The sequence below is a fragment of the Herpailurus yagouaroundi genome, unplaced genomic scaffold (assembly GCF_014898765.1).
Source record: "Herpailurus yagouaroundi ecotype Mexico unplaced genomic scaffold, PumYag 77, whole genome shotgun sequence".
Lineage (NCBI taxonomy): Eukaryota > Metazoa > Chordata > Mammalia > Carnivora > Felidae > Herpailurus > Herpailurus yagouaroundi.
The window spans coordinates 85,903,893-85,916,898 of NW_024412388.1; the positions used below are offsets into that span (position 1 = coordinate 85,903,893).

The window sequence follows — 13,006 nt, forward strand, 5'->3', positions numbered from 1 at the left end:
GGGGGAAGGGGCAAACCAGGAAACAGACTGAGGGTTACCAGAGGGAAGGTGGGCAGGGGGATGGGTGAAATAGGTAATGGGGATTAAGGCGGGCACTTAATGTTGTATGGGTGTTGAGCACAGGGTGTTGTATGGAAGTGTTGAATCACTAAATTCTACACCTGAAACTAATATTACATCGTATGTTAACTAACTGGAACTTAAAGAAAAACATGAAGAAGAAAAATAAACAGTAGTGGGAGGAACTGAATAGCGAGGCTTGGCTCTATCTAAAAGCACCCTTTTCCAGGCTATCATTTCCCCCAAAGTCCCCAGCTACAATTCCCCTTATCACTCCCTGCCAGCAGTTCACCTCTAGCCAGCTTTTTCTTCATTAGCTACTTGTTAGCTGTCACAAAAGGAACCAAATTTAGTAAGATGTTCAATGGAGCTTGGACTCTGAGTTGACACTATCCTATTGGATCCCATTTTCATGCCTCTAAATTGGCGGTTCTCAAATTTTCAGTCCAGACTCCTTTACAACTTTTTAAAAACCATTGTGGACCCCAAAGAGATATTTGTTTATATAGGTGATACCTATCAATATCTATATGTATTAAAATTTTTAAGCGAGAAATATTTAAATACCCACAAATTCATTTTTAAATGACAAAACAAACTCACTAAATATTAATATAGTTGTTTTTTTTTTGTTTGTTTGTTTGTTTTTTACCAGTGCCTTTCTGACTGCTTTCCAAAAAGAAGAGTTTAGTGAGTGGAGTCATATTGTTTAATTTTTGCAAATTTCTTTAGTGCCTGGCTTAACAGAAGACTGCTGGAGTCTCATATCTTCTTCTGTATTCAGTCTGTTGCAGTATCTTACAACACATCGTGTAGCCACTGGAAAACTCCAGGGTATACTCATGAAAGACTGAGAATGAATAAGGCAAATAAAGTACAGCAAGAATGAGAATTAGCATTTACTGAGCACTCATTTTGACCAAAGCACACGTATCATCCTAAGTCTCACAAGAACTGTAGGTGAAAGGTATTACAGTATTACAGACATTCTACTGCTGAGAATGTTAAGGACATGCTTGGCTAAGTAAATTGCCCAAAACCAGGCAGAGAAAAGTGGCAAGGCAGGGTTCTAAGCCACAGCTACTAGCTCTCTGCCCTGAGCCTCACTGCCAAATCTGAATGATGTCTGATGGACCAAACATAAACTTGCCTTTCCTATTATACTCAGCATTTCATAAAACACAGGATTCACGCAGAACATCCCCAATTGATTAGACCCTGCTTCAAATCAATAAATCCAAAACCCACCATCTAAAATGGACCCATTATCACGTGGCCTTTAATTTTGTCAATCTTATCCAAATTCGTCCTCTCTTTATCTCCACTGCCATCACTTTTCCTCTGTTTTTGTTACTCAAAAGTAAAAATGAGGGGTTACAACCAAAACCATACATTGTCTAAGTTCTGCCAAGTTGTGAAAGCAGGTTTCTGATGACTAGAAAGAGACACATAATGGTCCAGAAAAAGACTAATTTTTCAGAATGAGAATTAACGAAATTATCACAATTATTCAACAAGTATTTATCAAACACTTAATATATGGCAAATACTGTGCTAGGCACTACCCTATGTTTGTACAAAGTGGCTCTATGTCTAATATATTGTGATTTCTTAGGTGGGTAATAAAGAAAGAACAAAAGAAAGAAAGGGGTGGGGGAGAGAAGGAAGGAAGGAAGGAAGGGAGGGAGGAGAGAGGGAGGGAGGGAGGGAGGGAAGGAGGAAGGAAGGAGGAAGGAAGAAAAAAAGGAAGGGGCATAATTACTTGATAAACCCACATTTCTGTAGACATGCAGTTCTCATTGCTTTCCAGATGTCATTGGATTAAGAATCTTGAGAAAAAAAGATCATCCTGGGTTATCCAGGTGTGCCCTAACTGCAATCATAAGTATCCTTAAAAGAAGAAGCAGAGGAGATTACACACAAAGGAAGACAATGTGACCATGGAGGTAAACATTGGGGGGATGCAGCCACAGGCCAAAGAATGCCTGTAGCCACCAGAAGCAGGAAGACAGCAGGAAAAGATTCTCAACTAGAGCTTCTGGAGGAAGTGGTTCTGCCAATACCTTGACTTTGGCCCAGTGCTACTGATTTTGGACTTCTGGCTTTCGGAACTGTAAGAGAATAAATTTGTGTGGCCATTTGTTATAGCAGCTGCAGGAAACAATCAACTCCTCTTTCCAGTTTCTCCTGTATTTTTATCAAGCAGTGGTACCCATTCTCTTCAACACTCAAGCAAAACCTAGAGAGGACTTTCAACTTTTTGTCTCTTTCATATTTTATAGCTCAGAGTTTTTCAGTTTGGAGCCACAATCCATTTATTAATGGATTATAAAATCTTCAGTGGGTAACAATCAGAAAAATGTTAATAAAATAGCATAGAAAAAAACAGAGTGCATTACATATGATAAGGGTAAATAAATGCTGTTTCATGAGGCTATTCGGATTACATCTGTGAGTAGAAATGTCCTGAGTTTCTTATTTCTTACTGTGGGCAGTAGCCCAAAATGTTGAAACCAATTGCTTTTAATATCTCCCCAAGTCAATTATCATCTCCTCCTTTCTGAACACTCACATGTAGGCCTTCGTACTTATTTATTCTAAGCAGAGGAACATGGTGGTCTGGAATCAGACCACCCAGGATTTGAAGATCAGCTCCACCACTAAACTTTGTGATCTAGACCTCTATCATAAATGAAGATCATAATACTTTCCTCATAATAGTGTGAGAATTAGCTGAGATAAAATTGCTTAGTTCAATGTCTAAACATAAAAATTGTTCAGGGCTCTGGGTGGTTCAGTCAGTTAAGCATCTGACTTCAGCTGGGGTCATGATCTCACAGTTTGTGGGTTGAGCCCCCCCTTCAGGCTCTGTGCTCACAGCTCAGAACCCAGGGCCTGCTTCAGATTCTGTGTCTCCCTCTCTCTCTCTGCCCCTCCCCCACTCACACTCTGCTCTCTCTCTCAAAAATAAACATTAAAAAAAAATTTTAATAGTTCAATAAAATATGTGCACTATAATGACCTATGCTCAAATTCTCTGGACCATAGTAGTAACCTTCTAACTAATCTATCCTGCTTCCTCTCTCATGACCTTCATGAATCCTGCTGACAATAGTCCAACATTAGACCAATCTTCCTAAAGAATCGCTTTTATCAATAATGTGGTGTGACGTACCATTGCTTATAGAGTTAAATCCATACTCTTTCAGACATTCAAAGCACTCTGAAAAAATAAAACGGGTGGGGGGGGGCACCAGGGTGGCTCAACTGGCTAGGCCTCTGACTTCAGCTCAGGTCGTGATCTCACGGTCCGATCCGTGAGTTCGAGCCCCTCATCAGGCTCTGTGCTGACACCTCGGAGCTTGGACACTGGAGCCTGCTTCAGATTCTGTGTCTCCCTCTCTCTCTCTGCCCCTCCCCTACTCATACTCTGTCTCTGTCTTTCAAAAGAAAAATGTTTTTTAATAAATAAAAAAACAAAAATAATAAAAATAAGGCACTCTGTCACCAGGCCACACCTTCATTGCTTTCCCACCAGGTACTGCTGATTAAATCACCCCATTAAATGCAAAGACTCATTCTTATGTTTCCACATTTGCTAATGCTGTTCCCTTACCTCATTTCTTTCCAAGTAGTAAACACCACACATTCTTCAAGGTTTAGAAAAAGTCCCAATTTATCCATGAAACTTTTCTGATAATCAGAACTAATATAAGTTCCTCCATTATAAAACGGTTATATGGCCAAGCAAAACTGTCATAGTCTCTGAAGTCTGGCCCACTTTGGTTGAAATCCCAGCTCTGCTCTTTAATAGCTGTTCAACTTCAGGCAAGTTACTTAACCCCCTAATCTCACTTTCTTCATTTGCATAAAGAAGGTAATGATACAGAAGTTGGGTTTTTGTGATGTTTCCATGAAATAATATCTCATCACACTGACACCAGAATGATCTTGAAAACCTGCTCATGACATTACTTTTACTGTCTTATGTTAGAGTGAAGAAATACACATTACCTAAGATGCCATTGACACACTCAAGCAGCCATCACCATTGCTTATAATACTCTTCACTGCTAAACTGGACATGGCCTCAGATCCTTCCCAATACACTACACCAAGTGGTCAATACCAATGGATGAAAATCCACACTAACTATAAGCAGTCACTGAGATAGGGACTATGTCATTACTTTCAATTCCTTTTTTTAGGAACTAAAAAAATCTAGGTTAAATATCTCACCTTAATTTAATGGTAGAAAGATGGATACTAGAAAGCTTATCCCTTTCCAAACTTGATTTGAATTTCAGTTCATTTTAAGGGCAGAGTATTGATTATAATGAAAGCATGGAAGACATTCTTTATTCTCTTTAATTACATTATTTTCTTTTATAGCATTTTAATTTACTCTAAGACAATATTAATGCTCTGTAATTATGTGCCAGAGATGGTACCACTGATCAAAGTAAAATATTAAAAGTTTGATTCAGCTTTATCAAATCATTAATAGAATCTCTGTTAATCATCTAGAGACACGATATAAAGATAAAATTACAATCAGTGGCTTCTACTATTTTCTATCAATTAGGGTTATACTATATTCAAGTTTCTACCATATCTGTTGTTAAATCAATTAAAGCAAATAAGAAAAGAAACTAAGAAGGAACCAAAGAAAGGAAGAATATAGCATCTATTAAGTAGTAACCTAGTCCTATTCAGTAATAAACTAGTTTTTTTTTTAATTTCCCAAGGTTTTTTTTTTTTTTTTAACGTTTATTTATTTTTGAAACAGAGAGAGACAGAGCATAAACAGGGGAGAGTCAGAGAGAGAGAGGAAGATACAGAATCTGAAACAGGCTCCAGGCTCTGAGCTGTCAACACAGAGCCTGACACGGGGCTCTAACTCACGGACCGCAAGATCATGACCGGAGCCAAAGTCCGACGCCGTTATAACCGACTGAGCCACCCAGGTGCCCCAATTTCCCAAGTTTTAACAAGGAAGAAATAGTATAATTTACTGGAGAATTTTGTTTAGCAGCTCTTGGGCTACATGACTTTTTAAAATGCCATTTGTTGGGGCGCCTGGGTGGCGCAGTCGGTTGGGCGTCCGACTTCAGCCAGGTCACGATCTCGCGGTCCGTGAGTTCGAGCCCTGCGTCGGGCTCTGGGCTGATGGCTCAGAGCCTAGAGCCTGTTTCAGTTTCTGTGTCTCCCTCTCTCTCTGCCCCGTTCACGCTCTGTCTCTCTTTGTCCCAAAAATAAATAAACGTTGAAAAAAAAATTTTTTTTTTAAATAAAATGCCATTTGTTTACAAGATGGCTTGGGTCCTATTGTGTTAAGTGAATGCCTTTAATATATACAAATGTAACATAGTCTTAATATTGAAAAGAAACTATGCTCTCCACAGCCAGAATGAAAAGTAATAGAGTTATCGACTGCGTAGAAAGTCATTGGTTTCTTTTACACACAAAACATTATACAGTCAGGATGACATTTATAATGAAAGCTGGCAGCTCTAACCATTGTTGCAAGAACACTTTTTGTCCATTAGGCAAGCCTTCAAAATTGTAGAATTTTAAATTCAACAAACATAAAGCGTAAGAATAAATAAGGTCGCAGTACTCAGGGACCAGGAACCACGAAACAAATGTATGAAACAGCATCGTGTGCTCTGAAAATGAAAAATAATCCCAGACCATGAGTGAACTGAGGTGAATATATTATCGTCGCCCTCAATTCCACCAGAGGAAGCAGGATCTTGTCTACCCTCGAGTGCCCCAAAGGTGAGTGCAGAAGGAAAAGCCTTCACTCAAAAGCTTCTGGTTGCATAAAATCTGAAGGCAAATACCAAACATAAGATCCCGCCAATGAAACAATATCAAAATAAGGAGAGCAAATCCAAACCTAGTCATTAATCAAAGCAACCAGTAGGAAAACACAAGCTGAAATATGTGGCCAAAATAAGGAAACTAGAGAACCAAGAAAAGCAGGGGTGAAGAGTAATGGAATGGCGAAAAGTATTGATCCGGATTAATTCTGGAATGGAGCACAGAAACTTTCAGTGACTTTTAATGCAAGAGTAGGCCAGCTTAGGCAAATAGGGCCTTCTAAAGGGATAAAATTGAACGAACACCATCTAATCCCTAGAGTTTTCCAGATATCCCCCCTAAAATGGCCCAAAACATTTAGTGTATTTTTTCTTGTATCCTGACTTTTTAAATTACTATGAATTGCATAGATACTATTTCTACAGATTTTAATTGCTGAAACTGAAACAATAAAGATTCCATTCAATTCCATTTTTTTCCCCAAAAGCAACCATTGTTATCAGTTCAGCATGTTTCCATCTAAGACTTTACATGCAGTTTTCTGTACTTACAAAAGTAGGTAGGCGCACCTGGGTGGCTCAGTCAGTTAAGCATCCGACTTCAGCTCAGGTCATGATCTCTCAGTTCCTGAGTTTGAGCCCCACATCGGGGTCTATGCTGACAGCTCAGAGCCTGGAGCCTGCTTCAGATTCTGTGTCTCCATCTCTCTCCCACTCCCCACTAACACTCTGTCTCTCTCTCCCTCAAAAATAAATAAACATTGAAAAATGTTTAAAAACAAAAAAAAACAATAAAAAACAAAAAATGTATAGCTTTGGTTTTGTAATAGAAATAGTATCATTCTGGGGCGCCTGGATGGCGCAGTCGGTTAAGCGTCCGACTTCAACCAGGTCACGATCTCACGGTCCGTGAGTTTGAGCCCCGCGTCGGGCTCTGGGCTGATGGCTCAGAGCCTGGAGCCTGTTTCCGATTCTGTGTCTCCCTCTCTCTCTGCCCCTCGCCCGTTCATGCTCTGTCTCTCTCTGTCCCAAAAATAAACGTTGAAAAAAAAAAAATTAAAAAAAAAAAAAAGAAATAGTATCATTCTCTTCATATTGTTCTGAAATGTTTTCACCTAACAACATATAGTCAAAGAATAACTCAGATATTTAAGACACCGTTATATATTTATTTCGTGCACTGTTTATTTTTTACATGAGGGAGACAGAGTATCAAGGGACAAAGGCAAAAATACGATGTGTAAGAGAAAGAAGAGAAGAAAAACAACTGTGGGTAGTCTGGAAATAATGAAACTTTCTGTTCATTTCCAGCATGAGCTAATTCACTGACAGCTAGATAAGGTTTCAGTCTGGAAAGTGTCCCATTGAGCAAGCTGGCTGGAGTCCACAAAGATAACACTTTCAGTGGTTTACAGATTCGCTAGAGAACCTTACTAATCCCTACAGAGAATAGGGGAGCAACTGTCTCTCTGTGATAGCTGCCACGTCTGTCCAGTGGCTCCCCAACTCTGAAAGCCACATCTGCACTCATTCGATACTCTCCCTAACCTTCCATCAGCCAAACAGCAGAACTGAGTCCTGATCATATCAGTTATGCTTATGAGAGTTGTGCTTTTGAGAGTTGCCTAGTAACCAATCACTCTCAGGGGCCACCTCGGGATCTAAATATCTAACACACTGCTCTCTGCTGCCCCCAGTGGACCAAATGGGATACTTTCTTTTACGAAAAGCCTAAAATGGGATACTTTCTTTTACGAAGTTAGCAATAAGATTCTTAGAACACTGGATATATTCTTGACCTCAATGACTAATAACTTCATCCCTTCAAGAACAATGAGAGCAACAACCAGAACCATTTCTCTTGACTCAATCCTGATCGACAAAGAAACTTTAAGACAGAGACAGAATCCAGAGACAAAAAACAGAAAGAAATTAGAAGTGGTAGCGTCTACTTGGACAGGAAGATGGGTGAGATATAGGAAAGGAGCCAGTCTGAAAGGTGGAAAGCAAGAATTCAGTGTTGGACATATTAAGTTTTAATGGCATTGAAATATCCAAGTGGAAATATCTATTTGACAGATGTGTCTGGAGATACAAAATTAACACTTAGGGCATGAGCAAGGATTAAAAAAGAGAAAAGATCTGAAGGGTGAGCCTTGGGGCACACTAATGTTTAGAAATTGAGAAGAGCAGGCAAATTCAGTAAAGGAAATTGTGATTGAATGGATGGTAAGGTAGGAAGAAAACCAAGAGTGTAGAAAGTGTAGTCCCAAAGTGTAGAAAGCAGTTCTGAAGGTGGGTTTGGTCAATCATGACGAATGTTGCTGAGAGCTTGAATATACTGGAAACTAAGAATTGACCAATGAGCACTGTTTTTCAGAATCATCTGTGAACCACCTGCATCAGAATTACTTATTACAATGGATTCCTGGGTCCACCTCAGACCTACTAGATCAGATTCTATGGACAGGAACCCAGAATTCTGCTCTTAAACAAGCCCAGGATGATTGCTAAGAACCCAAGAGTTGCTGTCTTGGAGTCTTTATTGGTGGAATTATACCCATCTTTGCTCAAGACCAATGGTTCTCAGATTTTAATGTCCATCACCATCACCTGGCAAATTCCTTAAAACACAGATTACTAAATTCCACCTCCAGAGTTTCTGATTCAGGAAGACTGGGGTAAGCCTGAAAACTGCTGATATTGTTGGTCTATGAACTATACTTTGAGAACCACTGCACCAGACCCTTTATTTTTTTTAATTATTTTTTAAATTTATTTTTGAGACAGAGCATGAGTGGGGGAGGGGCAGAGAGAGAGAGAGAGAGAGAGAGAGAGAGAGAGACATAGAATCTGAAGCAGGCTCCAGGCTCTGAGCTGTCAACACAGAGCCTGATGCCCGGCTCGAATCCACAAATCGTGAGATCATGACCTGAGCCGAAGTCAGGTGCTTAACTGACTGAGCCACCCAGATGCCCCTGAAACAGACCCTTTAAAAGTAGAGTAAAAGCACATCTGATACAAGATGTGGCCCTTTCCTTGGTTAGTAAAACTCTAAAATAACACAGTTAACTGTAAGACAACAAATTTTATCTCAAGTTTTCTATTTCCCAACACAGCTGGAATTTCCCATTCTTTAAGAAGCCTCTGCTTTTAAACTCTGTCTGATGATTAAATCATGCATGTCCTCCCTTGCTCAAAGTCAACTCATTATGGACATGAATCATGTCTACAAAATATCTTCCCAGCAACACCTAGACTAATATTTGGGTGAACACCTGGGGATTACAACTTAGTAAAGTTGATACATAAAACCGACCATCACACTATCATATCTAAAATAGAGTGCTTTCAGGTGCTTGAGTAGCTCAGTCATCAAGCATATGACTTCAGGTCATGATCTCACAGTTCATGAGTTCAAGTCCCACATTGGGTGAGCTCGAGCCTTGCTTCAGGCAAAACAGGAGCCCTGGGAAAGCCCTGCATCTCTCTCTCTCTCCCTGCCCCACATGGGATTCTCTCTCTCTCTCTGCCCCTCACTCACTTGTGCCCCCCTCAAATTAATTAATTAATTAGAGTTCCTTTTAACTCTACCTTTTCTTCACAGAACTTATCACTACCTGACATTTTATATATATATATATATATATATATATAGATATATATAGATATATATCCCTTCATTTATGTAATAGCTATCTCATCTGCTAAAATGTGAAGTCCATCAGGGAAAGAATTTTGTCATCTGAAGTGTTTTTTTTAATTATTAGGTTCAAAGAATCTATTTTTGGACATTGTGTTTACTTCTGTTTTGTTATTATGATCAGTGTTAGTATAAAGATCTCTGTATATACACACATCTTGGGTCTCTTTTCTAATTTTTAATTTTTAAAAGTGATATTTTGGGGTGCCTGGGTAGCTCAGTCGGTTGAGTGTCTGACTTCGGCTCAGGTCATCTTACAGGTTGTGTGAGTTCAAGCCCTGCACTGAGCTTGCAGTTCTCAGTGTACAGTCTGCTTCAGCTCTTCTGTCCTCCTCTCTCTCTGTCCCTCCCCACTCGCACACTCTCTCTCTAAAATAAATAAAACATTTAAACATTTTAATATAAATAAATAAATAAAATTTTAAAAGTGATTTATTTTTATTTTTATTTTTTTTTGAGAAAGAAAGAGAGAGTACACGAGCAGGGGAAGGACTCTGTAGAGTCCTCTGTACGGTCCCTCTCTGTAGAGAGGGAGATAGTGGATCCAAAGCAGGCTCTGCCCTGTCAGCACAAAGTCTGATGTGGGGCTTGAAACCACAAACCGTGAGATCATGACCTGAGCCAGAGTCAGACACTTAACTGACTGAGCCACCCAGGCACCCCTAAAAGTGATTTTTTTAATCTAGTTTTTCTGTTAGTATTTTCAAGTCAGGTTTCTGGAGGTATAATTCCACAAAGAGTAATATTTTCCCTTTTTAGCATAGAATTCTGTGACTTCTGATAAACACATGCTGTCAGTCATGTAAACACCACAGTCAAGAAATAGAGCATTTCCATCACCTCAGAAGGTTCCTTTGTGACACACTGCAGTCAACCCTTGCCTCACCCCCTTCCCTAGAACCACTTGTATTAGTTCCCTGGGACTGCCAAACAAAGTACCTCAAACTGGGTGGCTTAAATGACAGAAACTCATTGTCTGGAGGCTAGAGTTCCCAATCAAGGTGTTGGCAGCATTGGTTCCTCCAGAGGATTGTGAGGGAAGGATCGTTCCATGTCTCTCTTCTTGGCTCATAGATGGCTGTCTTCTTCCTGTGTCTCATTTATATCCTCTTCCCTCTGTGTATGTCTTTGTGCCTAGATTTTCCCTTTTTATAAAGAAGACACTGGTCATATTGAGCTAGGGCCCACCCTGAAGGCTTTAGTTTAACTTGATTACTTCTAGAAAGACTCTATCCACATTCTGAGATGCTGGGAGTTAGGACTTCCACATATGAATTTTGAGGCAACACAATTCCAGCACCACTGATGTGTTTTTTTCTCCTTAGAGATTTGCCTTGTCCAGAACATCATATGGATGGAATTATAGCTTAGCTTTTGTGATTTTTTTTTGTATATGGCTTCTTTCACTTAGCATAACATGTTTGAGGTTCATCCATGAACCTCAAGTGTACCAGAAGTTTGTTCCTTTTTATTGATGAGTAATACTCCATTGTATATATGTACTATAGTTTGTACATCCATTCACCCACTGAAGGACATTTGGACTGCTTCTAGTTTGGAGCAATTATAAACAGAGTCACTAAAGAAATTCACATACTGGTTTTTGTGTACACAAATGTTTTCATTTCTCTTGAGTGAATATCTAGGAGCAGGATTGCTATATCACATGGTAAGTATATGTTTAACCTTGTAAGGAATTACCAAATTGTTTTCCAAAATGATTGTACCATTTTGTCATCCCAACCAGCAATACATGAGCACATAAATAGTTGAAAAGTGGACTTTGTGACATCATTTGGCAATACTTATTAATTCAGTATTGTAGAAATGATGGAAGCAAGGAGCATCGTTATAACTCAGAGCTTATCTGTCTGCATCAAATACGTCATGAAAAGCTCTTCATAAGTAGCTGATTCTGAGACAGGCTTTTCTAATGGCAACAGGTCATTTGTTAAAACACATATTTAGTTTTGGGGGTACCTGGGTGGCTCAGAGTGTCCAACGTTGGCTCAGGTCATGATCTCTTGGTTCCTGAGTTCAAGCACCACATCGGGTTCTGTGCTGACAGCTCAGAGCCTGGAGCCTGCTTCAGATTCTGTGTCTCCCTCTCTCTCTGTCCCTCCCTCTCTCTTGCTCTCTCTCTCTCTCTCAAAAATAAATAAACATTTAAAAAAATTTTTTAATGTTTTTATTTATTTTTGAGAGAGAGAGAGACAGAGCATGAGCAGGGGAGGGGCAGAGAAGGAGGGAGACACAGAATCTGAAGCAGGCTCCAGGCTCTGAGCTGTCAGCACAGAGCCTGACACAGGGCTTGAACTCACGGACTGTGAGATCACGACTGAGCTGAAGTCGGATGCTTAACCAACTGAGCCACCCAAGCACCCCTAAATAAACATTTTTTTTTAATTTTAAACATTTAGTTTTTAAAAAAATTATCAAAACAAAACATGCACATAAGTTTTTAAAAAGCAAATACTACAGGAACCATATAGTGAAAAGCAATCATTCTGTGTTTGATTGTCCACCGATTCCCTAACCCAGAGGCAAATTCTTTCACATATATCTGCTTTGGTTCTTCTGGTGGTTACTTCCATTTCTCTTAATATACTCTTCCTACTATTTCTTGATATAATACCTTGAATACCTTGATTTTTTTTAAGTTTATTTATTTATTTTGAGTGGAGGGAGGAGCAGAGAGAGAGGAAGAGAGAAAAAGAATTCCAAGCAGGCTCAGCACTGTCAGCAACACAAGCACAACACGGGGCTTGAATTCACAAACTGTGAGATCATGACCTGAGCTAAAATCAAGAGTCAGATGTTTACCTGACTGAGCCATCCAGGCACTCCCCTTGATATATTTTTTATTAGTTTCCTGCTACTCTTCCCTGCTCACCTTCACCTTCTATATCATCATATCACTATGTGTAGTTCCTCTACTAGCTACTTTTGTGATAGAATACTCAAGAGTTCTATTTCAAATATAGATATTATCCTTTGAATTTCTCCTGTATGGGAATAATAGGACTTCTACCATTCTATTTATATTCCCTTCCTATCCCTTGCCATCTTCTGTCATTAACTTCTACATGGTAAAGGTGGATAACATTTATAATCTATTCTGTAACCGTAAATAGGTCTTCCCTGCTTGTAAATTGATTTCAGAGTTGAAAACTAAAAGAGCATTTCTATTGCAATCATTGATTTTTTTTTAATTTCTTTATTTTGAGAGAGAGCATGCATGCACATAAGTGGACGAGGGGCAAAGAGAGGGAGAGAGAGAAAATCCCAAGCTGGCTCTGCACTGTCAATGCAGCGCCCAACACAGGGGTTGAACTCATGAACCACTAGGTCATGACCCGAGCAGAAATCGAGTCAGACCCTTAACTGGCTGAGCCACCCAGATGCCCTTATAATTATT

At 39.5% G+C, this 13,006-nt stretch overlaps 1 protein-coding gene across 4 annotated transcripts in view; it reads right to left on the bottom strand.

Annotated features, from left to right (window-relative positions):
• FRRS1 (ferric chelate reductase 1) overlaps window positions 1–13,006 on the bottom strand; it is a 99,249-nt gene that overhangs the window by 42,319 nt on the left and 43,924 nt on the right. The window contains exon 1 of one of the 4 annotated variants that reach the window (XM_040471081.1): window positions 2,124–2,158. The exons of the other annotated variants lie outside the window; for them this stretch is intronic. The gene's annotated coding sequence lies outside the window, so the exon portion shown is untranslated. Of the gene's footprint in view, window positions 1–2,123; window positions 2,159–13,006 lie in introns of those variants that run through there. 4 annotated transcript variants of the gene reach the window in all.